This window comes from Nerophis lumbriciformis, linkage group LG22 (assembly GCF_033978685.3).
Source record: "Nerophis lumbriciformis linkage group LG22, RoL_Nlum_v2.1, whole genome shotgun sequence".
Classification (NCBI taxonomy): Eukaryota; Metazoa; Chordata; class Actinopteri; order Syngnathiformes; family Syngnathidae; genus Nerophis; species Nerophis lumbriciformis.
The window spans coordinates 2,631,156-2,644,958 of NC_084569.2; the positions used below are offsets into that span (position 1 = coordinate 2,631,156).

A 13,803-nucleotide genomic window follows, 5' to 3' on the forward strand; every position below is an offset into this window, starting at 1 on the left:
TTATATATAATATACACATGTATAGTTGACTTGACACATTTGCACATTTTAAACGTTAAACTAGTATAAATCAAAATAAACATGAATACATAGCATCCGTGTTCAAAGTCAGAAAATACCGATTGCTTTTTTATTTTAATTTATTAATTTTTTTATTTATATTTTTTAGGCGGAAACGGAACGAAGCCCCGGTCGGTGTCTCCCTCATACTCACCCGTGTGGAAACCATCGTCCGTGCGGAGTGGCCGCTCGCCTGTCATTCGTCGGAGGGACGCCGAGTGTGCTGCCGGATTTGGTCGGGGAGCAGCGAGCCGCACGTCGGTCAAACATCGCCAAAGCACCGCCTGGTGCCTTTCTTGCTCCGCCGGGCTTTGGTTACCATTCATGGGAGAATAGGTTCGCTTGAACGACGCTACTTTTGACTTCAATACGGTGAGTGTCGTTTCCACAAATACGTTCTACTAAATCCACGTGTTTACATGTGTTAGCTAAGATATCGTTCCTCGTGTTAATGAAGAATGACAAGAAATTGGGCTAAATGAGGGTTCAATTGCTCTACTTGCTCTCCCTCCTTGTGCTTGACGTCTTCAATCAATCCAATCCACTTTATTTATATAGCACATTTAAACAACAAAAATGTTTCCAAAGTGCTGCACAACAATATTAAAAACAATATTCAAATATTATCCTTAGCTCCACCAATGACTGAATAAAAACAAAAAATAAACACATATAAAAAACAACATAAAATAAATATGATTAAAAACGATTTTAAAGGGTATAACCATTTAAAACAGTAAATAGAAATCAAAATTAAAAAAAAAAAAACACAGAGGACCACACAACTCACGTAGTGTTAAAAGCCAAAGATTAAAAGTGGGTCTTAAGCATACTTGCCAACCTTGAGACCTCCGATTTCGGGAGGTGGAGGGTGGGGGCGTGGTCGGGGGTGGGGCGGGGCGTGGTTAAGAGGGGAGGAGTATATTGACAGCTAGTCACCAAGTCAAGTATTTCATATATACAGGTAAAAGCCAGTAAATTAGAATATTTTGAAAAACTTGATTTATTTCAGTAATTGCATTCAAAAGGTGTAACTTGTACATTATATTTATTCATTGCACACAGACTGATGCATTCAAATGTTTATTTCATTTAATTTTGATGATTTGAAGTGGCAACAAATGAAAATCCAAAATTCCGTGTGTCACAAAATGAGAATATTACTTAAGGCTAATACAAAAAAGGGATTTTTAGAAATGTTGGCCAACTGAAAAGTATGAAAATGAAAAATATGAGCATGTACAATACTCAATACTTGGTTGGAGCTCCTTTTGCCTCAATTACTGCGTTAATGCGGCGTGGCATGGAGTCGATGAGTTTCTGGCACTGCTCAGGTGTTATGAGAGCCCAGGTTGCTCTGATAGTGGCCTTCAACTCTTCTGCGTTTTTGGGTCTGGCATTCTGCATCTTCCTTTTCACAATACCCCACAGATTTTCTATGGGGCTAAGGTCAGGGGAGTTGGCGGGCCAATTTAGAACAGAAATACCATGGTCCGTAAACCAGGCACGGGTAGATTTTGTGCTGTGTGCAGGCGCCAAGTCCTGTTGGAACTTGAAATCTCCATCTCCATAGAGCAGGTCAGCAGCAGGAAGCATGAAGTGCTCTAAAACTTGCTGGTAGACGGCTGCGTTGACCCTGGATCTCAGGAAACAGAGTGGACCGACACCAGCAGATGACATGGCACCCCAAACCATCACTGATGGTGGAAACTTTACACTAGACTTCAGGCAACGTGGATCCTGTGCCTCTCCTGTCTTCCTCCAGACTCTGGGACCTCGATTTCCAAAGGAAATGCAAAATTTGCATGGTTGGGTGATGGTTTGGGGTGCCATGTCATCTGCTGGTGTCGGTCCACTCTGTTTCCTGAGATCCAGGGTCCCGTAGAAGAGGAAGTGCTTCTTCTTCTACGCAAGCAACCGCCAAGGTAAGCACCCGCCCCCATAGAACAGGAAGCGCTTCTTCTTCTACTGTAAGCAACCACCCGCCCGCGTAGAAGAAGAAGAAGAAGCGCGCGGATATTACGTTTCATTTCCTTTGTGTGTTTACATCTGTAAAGACCACAAAATGGCTCCTACTAAGCGACAGGTTTCCGGTTCATGAAAAGACGCAATCTCTCCATCCGCACACGGACTACTATTTCACAGCAACTGCCTAAAGACTTTCAAGAAAAGCTGGCTACTTTCCGTGCATATTGTAAAAACAAGATAGCTGAAAAAAAGATCCGGCCAGAGAACATTATCAACATGGACGAGGTTCCACTGACTTTTGATATTCCTGTGAACCGCACTGTGGATACAACGGGAGCACGTACGGTGAATATTCGCACCACAGGGAATGAGAAGTCGTCCTTCACTGTGGTTCTAGCTTGCCATGCTAATGGCCAGAAACTTCCACCCATGGTGATATTCAAAAGGAAGACCTTGCCAAAAGAGACCTTTCCAGCCGGCGTCATCATAAAAGCTAACTCGAAGGGATGGATGGATGAAGAAAAGATGAGCGAGTGGTTAAGGTAAGTTTACGCGAAGAGGCCGGGTGGCTTTTTTCACGCAGCTCCGTCCATGTTGATATACGACTCCATGCGCGCCCACATCACGCTGGTTTTTAATATATTATTAAAGTTTGACTGACCTATCTGACTGTTTTTTTGACATTCCTTTAGCGCAGTTAGATGCGGCTTATAACACGGGGCGGCTTATAGGTGGACAAAGTTTTGAAATATGCCGTTCATTGAAGGCGCGGCTTATAACCCAGGGCGGCTTATGGTGCGGAAAATACGGTAGATGCAGGAAATATCGCTCAAAGGAAGACATGAAACTGCTACAGGAAAATACAGAAAAAAAAGAAAAAGCCACCAAAATAGGAGCGCAAGACAAGAAGTAAAACACTACACACAGAAAAACAGAAAAAAAGTCCAAATAAGTCAGGGTGTGATGTGACAGGTGGTGACAGTACACCTACTTTGAGACAAGAGCTATAGTGATGCATGCTTGGTTATGCTTTAAAGTCATATCCAACAATTGCGACGACTTTTTACTGTCAACTGAGTTTCATTTTTTTAATGATTTCTGCTGGTGGTGTGCCTCCGCATCTTTTTAAGGCAAAAAATGTGCCTTGGCTGAAAAAAGGTTGAAAAACACTGTCCACCAACTATATTGGTTGTGCTCTCAAAATGTGACATTCGCAAACGAATCAACTTAATTGAACGACTCTTTTAAATGAGCAATGAGAAGCGATTCGCAGTTGCCAGCCGTTTGATTCATTTATTGCACACACAGATTCAGCGTCTGCCATTTTTATTCTACTTTCATTTGTGCATTTTATTTACTTGTATACATTTTATTCTTGCTTATTTGTGTTGTTTTCAGTATTGTTTAAATGTTTGTGCTACGAAGTGTTTTAAGCGAGGCAGCATTCAAAATGGCGATTCTTGTGGCAAAGCACAGGGATGTGGCGCCCCCTAATGGAGTGTTTACTAAAAAAACACAGCAAAAATAGGAAATAGTCGATGTTTTATAATAATTAACGATGAGGTGGCGACTTGTCCAGGGCGTACCCCGCCTACCGCCCGAATGCAGCTGAGATAGGCTCCAGCACCCCCGTGGACCTCAAAAGGGACAAGCGGTAGAAAATGTATTACCAACAGAGTAATGCTGATGTAAATTATATTTTGTCTGAATCCAAATCTTATGACTGCAATCAGTGATTGTTTCCTTGATTTAATTTCTTTTTTTAAATGTGTGTATGCATGCACATGTACAGTGTCTACGGGAAGTATTCAGACCCCTTTAAATGTTTCATTGCAGCCATTTGATAAAACCAAAAATTTTAATTTAACTTGTCATTAATGTACACTTAGCCCCCCATCTTGAAAAAACCAGAAGCAAATGTATAAAAAAAAGTAAAAGTGAAATACTACATGGTCATAAGTAGTGATGGGTTGATGAGGCGTCATGAAGCGTTTCGACACATTGTAAAACTGTATTGATACTGTGTCGATACTGTGTCACTAAATACTGACATCTGCTGGACATTAAAAATCCCTACAGGCAACCTATGGACCGACTCAACTGACACTGATTTGATGCCCTAGTACAGGGGTCACCAACCTTTTTGAAACCAAAAACTACTTCTTGGGTACTGATTAATGCGAAGGGCTACCAGTTTGATACACACTTAAATAAATAAATATATTGTCATTTGTAAGTTACACGTAAGTGTGATTTAAACAAGAATAGCTAAATAAATAAATGTATATATATTTAAAAAAAAAGGGTATTTCTGTCTGTCATTCCGTCGTACATTTTTTTTTCCTTTTATGGAAGGTTTTTTGTAGAGAATAAATGATGGGGAAAAAAACACTTAATTGAACAGTTTAAAAGAGGAGAAAACAAGAAAAAATTTAAAATAAAATTTTGAAACATAGTTTATCTTCAATTTCGACTCTTTAAAATTCAAAATTCAACCGACAAAAAGAAGAGAAAAACTAGCTAATTTGAATCTTTTTGAAAAAATTTAAAAAAGAATTTATGGAACATCATTAGTCATTTTTCCTGATTAAGATCATTTTTAGAATTTTGATGACATGTTTTAAATTGGTTAAAATCCAATCTGCACTTTGTTAGAATATTTAACAAATTGGACCAAGCTATATTTCTAACAAAGACAAATCAGTATTTCTTCTAGATTTTCCAGAACAACAATGTTAAAAGAAATTCAAAATACTTTGAAATAAGATTTAAATTTGATTCTACAGATTTTCTAGATTTGCCAGAATAATTCTTTTGAATTTTAATCATAGTAAGTTTGAAGAAATATTTCACAAATATTCTTCGTCGAAAAACCAGAAGCTAAAATATTTATTATTCTTTACAATAAAAAAAAATTACTTGAACATTGATTTAAATTGTCAGGAAAGAAGAGGAAGAAATTTAAAAGGTAAAAAGGTATATTTGTTTAAAAATCCTAAAATCATTTTTAAGGTTGTATTTTTTCTCTAAAATTGTATTTCTAAAAGTAATAAGAAGCAAAGTAAAAAATAAATGAATTTATTTAAACAAGTGAAGACCCATCCATCCATCCATTTTCTACCGCTTATTCCAAGTGAAGACCAAGTCTTTAAAATATTTTGTTGGATTTTCAAATTCTATTTGAGTTTTGTCTCTTTTAGAATTAAAAATGTCGAGCAAAGCGAGACCAGCTTGCTAGTAAATAAATACAATTTAAAAAATAGAGGCAGCTCACTGGTAAGTGCTGCTCTTTGAGCTATTTTTAGAACAGGCCAGCGGGCGACTGATCTGGTCCTTACGGGCTACCTGGTGACCGCGGGCACCGCGTTGGTGACCCCTGCCCTAGTATATACAATAATATAAACCAAGTCATTGTATTTCATTTAGGATTATTTCATATCTTCATTTAAATAAAAATATATTTTTATCTTTTTTAGATACAGTCAATAAATAATGTGAACATGTATCATAACATGGAAATCTAAGAGAACGTGTTGTGGGTGATTGTGGACTGGGACTTGTTTTTATTTTATTTTTTTACACATTTTTATTAAAAAAAATAAAAAAATCCGACGTATTACATTTTAGACGATTTCTCTTCTTAGTTATTATTTCTCCGGCTGTAGAAAAGAGCCGCTCACAGGGCACAGAGGAGGCGTCAGTGCGACACAGTTGGCGTATCGGTCACGTGACCAAAACAGCTCATGATCGGTCACGTGACTTTCTAAAAGCGGTACGCGCACCGACACAGGGTTTTGCTCTATGAGCTCGACGCATGCGCCGATGCATCGGTGTTGCCGGACCCATCACTAGTCATAAGTATTCAGACCCTGAGCTCAGTATTGAGTATTTGAACCTTTCAAGCTAGTACAGCCATGAGTATTCCTGGAAATGTTCTTTCACACCTGGACTTGGTGGATCCATTGCCATTCTTCCTGGCAGATCATCTTCAGTTTTTTTCAGATTGTGTAATGAATGTTGGTGGAGAGCCATTTTCAGCTCCCTCCAGAGATGCTCAACTGGGTTTATGCCAGGACTCTGGCTGGGCCAGTTAAGAATGGTCACAGAGTTGCCCCGAAGCTACTCCTTTGTTATTTTTTTTGCTCCTTTGCTCACCAAAACCGGATGTTGTGAAGACGTATCTACTTTTACGCTACTGTCACATTTGAAAATATCAGATTCCAATCGGATTCAGACTATCTCTGTTGCGAGGAAATCAGATCTAAAGCACCTTGGAGCGTTTAGACTGGCAACAAATATCCGATCTTTGGTGTGCAGCGTAAACGGGGCCTAAGTACCACCATAATGACAACATTAAATACAGTAGTGTAGTAGACCTAAGTATTCATTAAGTACCACCATAATGACAACATTAAATACAGTAGTGTAGTAGACCTAAGTATTCATTAAGTACCACCATAATGACAACATTAAATACAGTAGTGTAGTAGACCTAAGTATTCATTAAGTACCACCATAATGACATTAAACACAGTAGTGTAGTAGACCTAAGTATTCATTAAGTACCACCATAATGACAACATTAAATACAGTAGTGTAGTAGACCTAAGTATTCATTAAGTACCACCATAATGACAACATTAAATACAGTAGTGTAGTAGACCTAAGTATTCATTAAGTACCACCATAATGACAACATTAAATACAGTAGTGTAGTAGACCTAAGTATTCATTAAGTACCACCATAATGACAACATTAAATACAGTAGTGTAGTAGACCTAAGTATTCATTAAGTACCACCATAATGACATTAAACACAGTAGTGTAGTAGACCTAAGTATTCATTAAGTACCACCATAATGACAACATTAAATACAGTAGTGTAGTAGGCCTACGTATTAATTAAGTACCACCATAATGACATTAAATACAGTAGTGTAGTAGACCTAAGTATTCATTAAGTACCACCATAATGACATTAAATACAGTAGTGTAGTCAGTCTAAGTATTCATGAAGTACCACCATTATGACAACATTAAAATACAGTAGTGTAGTAGGCCTAAGTATTCATTAACTACCACCATAATGACAACATTAAAATACAGTAGTGTAATAGACCTAAGTATTCATTAAGTACCACCATAATGACAACATTAAAATACAGTAGTGTAGTAGACCTAAGTATTCATTAAGTACCACCATAATGACAACATTAAATACAGTAGTGTAGTAGACCTAAGTATTCATTAAGTGCCACCATAATGACATTAAATACAGTAGTGTAGTAGACCTAAGTATTCATTAAGTACCACCATTATGACAACATTAAAATACAGTAGTGTAGTAGACCTAAGTATTCATTAAGTACCACCATAATGACAACATTAAATACAGTAGTGTAGTCAGTCTAAGTATTCATTAAGTACCACCATTATGACAACATTAAAATACAGTAGTGTAGTAGACCTAAGTATTCATTAAGTACCACCATAATGACCAACATTAAAATGCAGTAGCATAGTAGACCTAAGTATTCATTAAGTACCACCATAATAACAACATTAAAATACAGCAGCGTAGTAGGCCTAAGTATTCATTAAAAACAAGGCTGAGGTTATATTTAACCAGTATATTTAATATTTGTGGCCACTGTAACATTACACATACTTTGAACAGTAACACTGTGTTTGAATACGGTAAAATAAAACACTTTAATCAAGTCATTCTTTGGCGTACCACTAGATGGAGCCCGTGTACCACTAGTGGTACACGTACCACCGTTTGACTGACTAGATCTAGACTATAACCTATTTAGACAAACAATTTGGTTTTGTTTCTTTAAAAAAAATGTAGTTTTTTGTATTATATTATTATTTGTTCACCTCCTCGGGGGTTAATCCTCACCCTCACTTCGAGATTGTTGTGTAAAGAAAGTCTTCATACTCCCATTAACACTTTCACTTCAAGCCGGGTAGAGAAAGGCGGCCGCAGGTTGCTATGGTGAATGGTAGAATCATTGATCATGTCCGTTTATGTGCACTAAACATACTCAGGATTGATTGAACTGACTCAGAACAGATATTCTGGCAGCTGAGTTTCAGAGTTTGTATCTGGAATAGCTGGGTTTACAGTAGATTGAGTGTACAGTATAGTCTTTGTTGACGTGGACTACTTAGTGCTACTTTGTGTGCAGCACTTAGCACAGCAGCCGAGTGCAATTTTATTAGCAGGCAATGTGTTCAGAATGAGGAGAAATGCCTTTCATCCATTGTTATGTTTTTGGACTATGTGGGAGGACGCCGGTCTACCTACGCAGGCACTAGGAGAACATGAACAATCCTCCCAGAAAGCCTTGACAGATATGTTGTATTATTGAGGTCTTTGAATCTTGTAAATGTGCTCATGTGACTGTCACATGGTGTACACTTTATTTATTACTGCGTCTTCTTATATAAACAGAAGTACTTGTAATGCCTTACTTTAAATGATGTAATTTCCACCCTATGCCTGTTTTATTTTTGTTGGACCTGATGCCTCTTGGACGGTTGATCCGTGGTTTTGAAAAGGTCTCTTTCAGATGATATTCAACTGTATTGCTCCGCCGTTGATTCAGAGTTTCACTTTTTATCTGAAAACGGGTATCCTCTATCAAAAACTGGTTGTCTTCAAATGTCCTCCAGATAAATTCCAACAAAACTCTGATCATTGGTCCCGATAAAAAGATCCCTCTGATCAAGAACTCCCTTGGTGCTCTGGGTGCATCTGTTCAAAGCAGCATCACAAACCTTTGACTTCTGTTCGATCAGTCAGTAGACAAGATTTATTGTATAATTTGATCATCATTCAGATTAGAATGTTCCTGTGTACATGGACCCTGGAAAAATGATCTGATTATGACCTGCATTTTCATGCATCACACCTTAAATCGGTATACTTTACTTTGACATGCGCAGAACCTACATAAACAGAAAAGTGTGTTATTATTTGTGCTATTGCGCCATCTTTTGGACGAGTTCGTTCATTGCAGGTGCTGACTAAGCAGTAGGCTTTGTGCATTTCTGCTTGTCCAACATTATCACGGTATTTATTTATCATGTTTTTCCTTCTGTTCACTACTTTTGTTTTACCTCTCTTTTTGAAATACTGTTGTGATTATGTGCCTTTCATCCATTGTTATGTTTTTGGACTATGTGGGAGGACGCCGGTCTACCTACGCAGGCACTAGGAGAACATGAACAATCCTCCCAGAAAGCCTTGACAGATATGTTGTATTATTGAGGTCTTTGAATCTTGTAAATGTGCTCATGTGACTGTCACATGGTGTACACTTTATTTATTACTGCGTCTTCTTATATAAACAGAAGTACTTTTAATGCCTTACTTTAAATGATGTTATTTCCACCCTATGCCTGTTTTATTTTTGTTGGACCTGATGCCTCTTGGACGGTTGATCCGTGGTTTTGAAAAGGTCTCTTTCAGGTGATATTCAACTGTATTGCTCCGCCGTTGATTCAGAGTTTCACTTTTTATCTGAAAAGGTGTATCCTCTATCAAAAACTGGTTGTCTTCAAATGTCCTCCAGATAAATTCCAACAAAATTCTGATCATTGGTCCCGATAAAAAGATCCCTCTGATCAAGAACTCCCTTGGTGCTCTGGGTGCATCTGTTCAAAGCAGCATCACAAACCTTTGACTTGTGTTCGATCAGTCAGTAGACAACATTTATTGTATAATTTGATCATTCAGAAAATAAATACCAGAATATAACAAATGTGCTACTTTAAAACAACAATTTGGTCCAATAATATTTTAATGATAATTACTGCATACCATATATTCCTTTCCACATTTGAATAAGAATAACAGACCAAATACATGTTACACAGACCACGTAACATCTTGGCAGTTATCTCTGTTTACACTTTGGACTTATTGTTACACTTTATTAAGCATTCCTTACAAATTCCTTAATTTTGAACCTTCATTTAAAGAGGTTAAGTGTTTATTGTGATTTAAAAATGGTATTTACATTGATTGAGTGTTTTCCATGTTGACATTTCCTTCCTGCCTTGATAGGTGAGGGACTATAATCAGGATGGTTACATTTCAAATGAAAATTGTAATATATTTTTCTCCTGGTCAATATTTTCCATAGGGCATAAAAATATCAATAATGCCCAATATCGATTATTACTAGGGCTGCAGCTAACGATTATTTTTCTATCGATTAATCTATAGATTATTTTTTTCGATTAATCGGTTAATCTATAGATTATTTTTTCGATTAATCTATAGATTATTTTTCCTTTTACCGATTATTTTTTTTAATTTAAAATGAAGAGGAAAAAATAAATGTAGGCCAGTTTTTTCAAAAGGCTTGGCTTTTATTTACAAAAAAAAAAGTATGGCCACTCAGTCAACATTGACAACAACATGACAAAATATTCTGTAACAATGTAAACATTTAACAAAATTAAAAGTAGCTTATTTGCTTTTTAATGTGCAAATATAAAAGTAAACATCCAGTGCAAATCTTAATATTCTGGAATAGTATAAGCATTTCAAAAGTAAAAGTATTGCTTATTTTGCTTTAAAATGTGCAAAAATAAAGATAAACATCCAATACAAAAAAGTGCAAAACGGAAATATTCTGTAACAAGTGTAAACATTTTAACAAAAGTAAAAGTATTGCTTATTTGCTAAAATGTGCAAAAATAAAGCTAAACATCCAATACAAAAAAGTGTACAGTGTAAACATTTCAACAAAAGTAAAAGTATTGCTTATTTTGCTTAATAACACAACAATGATAGTATGATTAAAGTGAAAGTTAATTGTTGGTTTGTACATAGTATATGTAACTGTTAATGTTGTAAAAGGTATTTGCACAACTAATTAACGTTAGCGTTTGTGACACGTCTTGTGCCGTGGGGTTCTTTCAGGACCGACAGACTGAACGCCAGACGGCTTTGCCAGGTTTACAATCTTTTAATTTTACACAGTCTTTTCTCTTCCAACTCTTTTCTCTTTCTTTCCTCGCTTTTCAGCTCCTCTTCCTCGCTCGCTCGTCGTCCCCTGTCTCTTGCGGCGTCGCTCCCGGCGCGCCCCGCCTCGCCGCTCGCTCGCCGCCGCCGCCTCTCCACAGCGTTAAAGAGGAGCGCGTCTTTGTAAACACTGAACAGGCACGCCAAACGCGCCTCTCAGAGCAAACGGTGCTTTAGTTTATGAATTTACAACGCAGATACAAATGACACATTCATGTTTTTGTGTAATAATGACAACGTATACGCACGCGGACGATTGACTTGTTGATGGTGATGGCAAGAACGCTGTCGGGGGTTTTCTTTTCAAATGTTCGTTCATAGCCGTTGTGCTGCTATGATAGGCCATTTCCGCTCGACACAGTGTGCATACAACAACATTATTAGGCCGTTTATTGAAATACTCGGACACTTTTGACGACTTTTGGCGTGCTTTTTTCCCCTCGCTCGCATCGTCTGCTTTGCGCTCCGCCATGACAGTAGTGTGACGTAAATATGCGACGCGCCGACGCACAAAAACGGCGTCGACGTATTTACGTAACCGATGACGTCGACTATGTCGACGCGTCGTTTCAGCCTTAATTATTACAAAAAACTTATATCGTGATACAGTTTTCAGTCATATGGCCCATCCTTAGTTTCTCATACTCTTAATATTCAATGTTTTATCGTTTATACTTAATATTGTAGTGATTCGGGCGTCAATGTGTTGTTCAGTCGTTCGCTTAAGCTCGTAATTAATGCTTTGACAGAGTGACATGATCATTTTGTGCAGTGATTGTTGTTGCTGTCATACTTTACTAAAAATATATACACTTGGGAGTCCTAAGAAACAGCGATTGTTGCAGGACTGGGAATATACGCTGTGGCACAGTTATGTACATTGCCGAAGTGTGGAAAATAAAGTGACAGTACATAGATGCACGCGTGTCTGCTGTAGATACCACGCTGAAAAAGGATTATAGAGCCCCACAAAAAAAACACAGTTAGCTTTTAATCAGCGCTGTGCTCTGTGGCAAAGAAAGGTTGTTGTGTCTGCGTGCGAGTGTCTGTTTGGTGTGTGTGTTGGCACGTATGAGAGCATATGGGTTGAATTCAGGTAAAAAATATATATAAATATTGTATTGATGAAAAAAATAAAAATGGCCCCCGCATGCTTTGATTTTTCAGTGTGTGGCCCTCAGGGGAAAAAGTTTGGACGCCCCTGCTCTTCCTTGTTGTATCTTTTTGTTCCTGCTTAGTTTCACCGAATAAATGTAAGATTCCACCTGATCACTTCCTTGAATCCGTCATCCACATATTGCCTCAATCCTACCCTCACAGTGCAACTCTGCTCACCGGGGTCACCTCCGTCTAACCCTCGCTAAATGATCCATGTTTCATATGAATTATTATTGTCCCGCCTCCTCCATCAACCCTTGTTTTCTTCAGGATTTGGCCTTCATAAAAACTTGATTTGATGAGGCTCTATTTTTAGTTATTTATCTTCTTACCCTCCCTTCCAAAAGGCCTTTGAGGGAGAGAAAGAACATCAAAATGGACGGCGAGACAATGGGACTAGGAGGAGGAAGAAGTGTGCTACTTGGAAAGAAAAGTATTCTCTGGGGATGAGGCTAATGCCAGACATCAGATGTTTCCTACCCTCTCGGGTTCCATGTTGACCACTTTTTACACCGCTTCTTGTGGCAAAAGTATCACATACTAGAATTTGCCATTCCTGTGGATACATGTGAGAGGAACTGAAATGCTAGAATGTCCAGGGTGAGATTAGTGTGTGGATGTTGGAACGGTTGGAATCGGTTTAGAAATGTGGGATATGGAGAGGTTTGTATATTGCCCATTATTTTCATTAGAGGGAAAATTCCTGGTAATCAGGGAATTTTCGGAACCAGGAAACATGCTGGCTTGAATGTCCAGGGTGAGTGGAGTGTGTGGATGTTGGAACGTGGAGTGTTCTGTATATTTCCCATTTATTGAAAATGGGGAGATTACCGGAAAAAAAGGAAAACATATTTTTGCGTTCAATATACGAGAAGAGCAGTCAGTGTGGGTGGATGCTTTGAATGGGAATTTCCTGGACATTTGGGAATTTCGGGAGAACCGTGAATTTCTTAAAATATATATACCGTATTTTCCGCACCATAAGCCGCCCTGGGTTATAAGCCGCGCCTTCAATGAACGGCATATTTCAAAACTTTGTCCACCTATAAGCCGCATCTAACTGCGCTAAAGGAATGTCAAAAAAACAGTCAGATAGGTCAGTCAAACTTTAATAATATATTAAAAACCAGCGTGATGTGGGCGCGCATGGAGTCGTATATCAACATGGACGGAGCTGCGTGAAAAAAGCCACCCGGCCTCTTCGCGTAAACTTACCTTAACCACTCGCTCATCTTTTCTTCATCCATCCATCCCTTCGAGTTAGCTTTTATGATGACGCCGGCTGGAAAGGTCTCTTTTGGCAAGGTCTTCCTTTTGAATATCACCATGGGTGGAAGTTTCTGGCCATTAGCATGGCAAGCTAGAACCACAGTGAAGGATGACTTCTCATTCCCTGTGGTGCGAATATTCACCGTACGTGCTCCCGTTGTATCCACAGTGCGGTTCACAGGAATATCAAAAGTCAGTGGAACCTCGTCCATGTTGATAATGTTCTCTGGCCGGATCTTTTTTTCAGCTATCTTGTTTTTACAATATGCACGGAAAGTAGCCAGCTTTTCTTGAAAGTCTTTAG

The 13,803-nt window shown here is 38.3% G+C and overlaps 1 protein-coding gene across 1 annotated transcript in view; it reads left to right on the forward strand.

The window, feature by feature from the left end:
• Positions 1-201: 201 nt before the first annotated feature.
• The window catches only part of LOC133615676 (coiled-coil domain-containing protein 134-like), a 32,481-nt gene continuing 18,879 nt past the window's right edge, over positions 202-13,803 (forward strand). The window contains exon 1 of the mRNA XM_061974441.2: positions 202-432. The gene's annotated coding sequence lies outside the window, so the exon portion shown is untranslated. The remainder of the gene's footprint in view (positions 433-13,803) is intronic.